Source organism: Capricornis sumatraensis, chromosome 6 (genome assembly GCF_032405125.1).
Source record: "Capricornis sumatraensis isolate serow.1 chromosome 6, serow.2, whole genome shotgun sequence".
Taxonomy (NCBI): domain Eukaryota; kingdom Metazoa; phylum Chordata; class Mammalia; order Artiodactyla; family Bovidae; genus Capricornis; species Capricornis sumatraensis.
The window spans coordinates 68,505,064-68,509,418 of NC_091074.1; the positions used below are offsets into that span (position 1 = coordinate 68,505,064).

Here is a 4,355-nt window from a genome sequence, read left to right on the forward strand (position 1 = left end):
TCCTCGTAGTCAGAAGATACTAACACCAAACTCCGAGACTTAGTCCAATGGAAAAGAAAATTGTGGTGTCTGCCACGTGGGTTTTTGGTGGGGGAGGGTAGGGGTGGGTGGGGGGTTGTGGAAGAGAGGCAGGAATGGTGACATGAACTTGCCATTCCTGCTCTTGGCCCGTATCATGAAGAAATCAACCTCAGATAGGAAAAGCTGAGTAATTAATCACCATATCATCTGGATGTTTCTGTTTAATAATCCTTGCCTTAGCCATTCCCTCTACCCAACTCTGTATTTCAGCCATGACCTTTTAACTGTCAGAGTCTCTTGAGTATATGAAGAGATAAAGCACAGCTTACAAAGCAAGTATCACTACATAAGCCAGATTGCTTACAGCCTAACCAAGTCATGTGAGTACCTCCTCACAAGAGAGAATTACTTCTGTGACACTGATGAGGCTTCCCTATATAGAGGAGAAAGCACTTCTTTTCCTCTTGGGAAAGTCATGTGAGGGTTAAGTTTATACTGGCTGAAAATAATTCGGTAACATGTGAACGAACTGTATGGGTCAACTTCAGGTTTGTAAGAGACTATAAGACTATAGTCTATAAGACTATAAGACATGCTTACACACATCCTGATTAAAATATTTGTGACAAGAAGAGAAGCCTTTTTTGGGGTTCATATTTCGGGACAATATCATCACTGTTCATATCCCCAGTTACTAATCATGTCAGCCAATTAGCATTTTAGAGTGCCTGCCACGGTGAGCCACGCCTGTGCTAGTTTTCCCAATGATAGAAGAAAAGTACAAATAAATACAATGACCATGTGTGTGGTTTTGTGAAATATTGCCCTTCATTGGACAATTTAATGTATTTTTGTGGGTTGTGAAAGTATCATGTTTTGCACTGATAAATACTTTTATTTCTTATCTGTCTTGCTAGGGCAATGAGCTAACCCAGAGAGAGCTCAGTCATCCCTGACCAGCAGGATCCAGAAAGCTGAACTGGCACAGTTACTCCAGCTGAACTGGAAAAGTGTTCGAAACTAGTTCGTTTTTAACTTTGACCCTGTTATAAAAAGTTGGATTAACAAAATTACATTCTTAAATAACTGCTCATCAAAGAGTAATGTGGGAAGTATGTTCTTTTGGACTTTAAAGGATCTGCTAAGCAATAAACGTTAGGAAAAATCTCATGATTTCTCCACAACAGCTGAGGAACCAGCCCAGGTATATGTCCAGAACCTCTGGAGCTGAGGAACAGCCCACAGTTAATACTCGGCATCCAGCTAAGATGAAGGCGCAGGCCCACATGGATGTTCCTTTGGAATGCCACTGTGGGCTTCTTCATACCTGTGTGAATACTTAGAGGCGTGCATGCTTAGTCATGTCCAACTGTTTGTGACCCTCATAGACTGTAGCCCACCATGTTCCTCTGTCCATGGAATTCTCCAAGCAGGAATACTGGAGTGGGTTGCCATTTCCTCCTCCAGGGGATCTTCCTGACCCAGGGATCAGACCAATGTCTCCTGCATCTCCTACACTGTCAGGCAGATTCTTTACCACTGCATCACCGGGGAAGCCCAGACTGTGAATACTTAAGACACACTCAAATATACATGGTGAACGACAATAAATTCTAAGCATGAAAAGAAGACCTCAACCTCTCCTCATGTTTTCCATGCTCCTACTCTGGATCTAAGTGAAACTTTCAAATAATTTTTCCCCCTACCCTCCTTTCTGTCCTGAAATGTGGGCACTCCCTTGCAATGACACCTTTTCCCACTGGTCTTCTGCACACTTGGTCTTTCAGAATGTCATTCACTCTGACTTTCCATTCTGACTATGACTTGTGTATAGGTAGTTCCTTGGATAATACTCTGGCCTGATTTTTCTTCCTAGTCCTAAGTCGATATCTTCAACTGTCTGCTAGATATTTCCTCACCTCCAACTCTACATAAAATTTAGTTTGGTTTTTTACTTCTTGACCGTCCTGCTTATTTAATGGTAACAATTGGTCACTTTCATTCAGACTCAAAACAATGGAGTCTGATTTTAACTTCCTCTGACTTTTAATATCCAAATTCTTCAAGATTTTTTCTTTTTTGCATCTACTCTTCTCATTCCTTTCATTATCATCTTAGTTCAGGTCTTTATCTTATGTTCTTAATTCTGAGATGCCAGCATTTTAATAATTTTATATACCTAAAATTGTATAATCAGTGTAGACATTTAATGTAGACCTTTTTATTACAAAAACCTATTATTCAATAGTGTCTTAGAATAAAAAACTATGACATCTCAGACCTAGATTACTGTGCTACCACTCTTTCAGCCTGAATTCCCTTTCTTTTCTAATCTGTCCTGCACACTACTGTCTGATTAATCTCCTTAAAAGACTGCATTCACTATGTCTAGTGGTTAAGACTCTGTGCTTCCACTGCAGGGCACAGGTTCATCCATTGCCAGGGAACAAGGTGTGACCCCCCTCCAAAAAAAAAAACCAACTTCAGTGGTACCCATTCTCTGCTAGGTAAAGTATGTAGGTATGCCTAGGGGGTCAAAGTACACATTGAAGGGACCCCACAATCACACCCTGACCTCTTCCTGTCCTTATCAGTATAATTGCCCTACCCAGATTCTTCTGCCCTGAACACATCCTCTTCTACTTCTGTTTGTGTCATTTCCCATAATTAGAAGGTTATTCCTCCTGCTACGTATGCCCTACTCAGACTGCAAGTTCTCTCTCTGTTGTAAACGTAACCTGAACACTCTATCCCCAAATACTCGTCTTCCTCCAAATTCCTGTAGGACTTGTCTTGATCCCACAGCCATCCAGGATGATCCATTTTTCTGCCACCATGTTTCACATATATTATTATTATACTAATACTAATATTATATTATTATTATACTAATACTAATATTATATTATTATTATACTAATACTAATATTATATTATTATACTAATTATAATTAGTTGTACTAATTAATTAATTAGTATATTGATCAATTAATTATACTATTATTATACTAATATATTATTAGTTATCTAGTATCTTTGAATGTCTGTATATATGTATGTTGTTGTTGTTCAGTTGCTAAGTCATGTCCAACTCTTTGCAACGCCGTGGACTGCAGCATGCCAGGCTTACTTGTCCTTCACTGTCTCCTGGACTTTTTTCAAATTCATGTCCATTGAGTCAGTGATATATTTATGAGTGTAAAGCAAGTAATCTGATGGTTTATAATGAACCCAGGAAAAAGCAGTCACATTAGTTGCCTCATTCTATGTCTTATTTCTCTCATCAAATTACAAAGTCTTTGAAGTTATTTCTATTAGATATACTTGTTTCCCTTGAATTGTGATTTATTTAAGAAATACAGTCTAATAAGTGCTGAGTTCAATACGGGATCACATCTATTAACAAAGGTCATGGCCACCTCTATTCTTTTCTCTATGGCCGGTCCTAATCACTTATATTCAGCTTCTCCCATTCTGCCCTCCTCCAGCACCCAAGATAATGATCTTAGCAGAACAATACTATTGCTCAGGCTTTAGCATAAATCAAATATAAAGGAACATGATGAGTTAAGGTGGATGTGAGGAGGCAGAAAGTCTTGAGATGCAGCTAAGATATAGGGCAAGGCTGGGTCAGCACGTTAGGCTGGGTCAGGTAAGATGTAGGGCAGGGCTGGTTAGCATGATGTCATGCTAAGGAGGTCAGACCTTCTTTCTCATCACTGGAACTGGGAGGTTTTATTAATCAGCCAGCTATGTCATGGAGGGACCTGATCAGATTTACTTCATTAGAGTTGTGGGAGATGGATAGGGAAGAGGAGGAAGAACCAGGAGAATGTAGGCCAGTTAAGAACACTATTTCAGTACGGTAGTGGTGGTGGTGGGACTGAAAAGCAAGAGAATGGAGTAAAAAGAATGTGGCGATTTGCAGCCCATTGAGCCAACTGTTCTCTTTTCCCCATGGGGGCCTAGTGTGCAAGGGCTGCAAACAGCAGCCTCCTTAGTAGTGTCGGAAGCCTGTAGCCTGTACAGGTTGCCCTAAGGTACCTTGGAGACAGCCCTTTCCAGTAGACATTTATGATTGGCATGCTGTCCCCAATCTAGGTTCCAGACAGGTGTGTGTAGTGCCTTTGGAAAGCCCTAGGGCAGAGTGGCCAGGGTCCAAATTGGCCAAATCATAATGTCCAAGTTGCAGAACAAGGTGTACGTGATTGAGGCCCTGTGCTGTGCTTAGTCGCTCAGTCATGTCCAACTGGGAGAAGGCAATGGCAACCCACTCCAGTACTCTTGCCTGGAAAATCCCATGGACAGAAGGGCCTGGTAGGCTACAGTCCATG

The 4,355-nt window shown here is 40.8% G+C and overlaps 1 non-coding gene across 1 annotated transcript; it reads left to right on the forward strand.

Annotated features, from left to right (window-relative positions):
* The first annotated feature begins 3,943 nt into the window (after positions 1–3,943).
* Positions 3,944–4,078, forward strand: LOC138081567 (small nucleolar RNA SNORA70). The gene has a single exon (XR_011145024.1). It is a non-coding gene; the product is annotated as a small nucleolar RNA SNORA70 (small nucleolar RNA).
* The last annotated feature ends 277 nt before the right edge of the window (positions 4,079–4,355 follow it).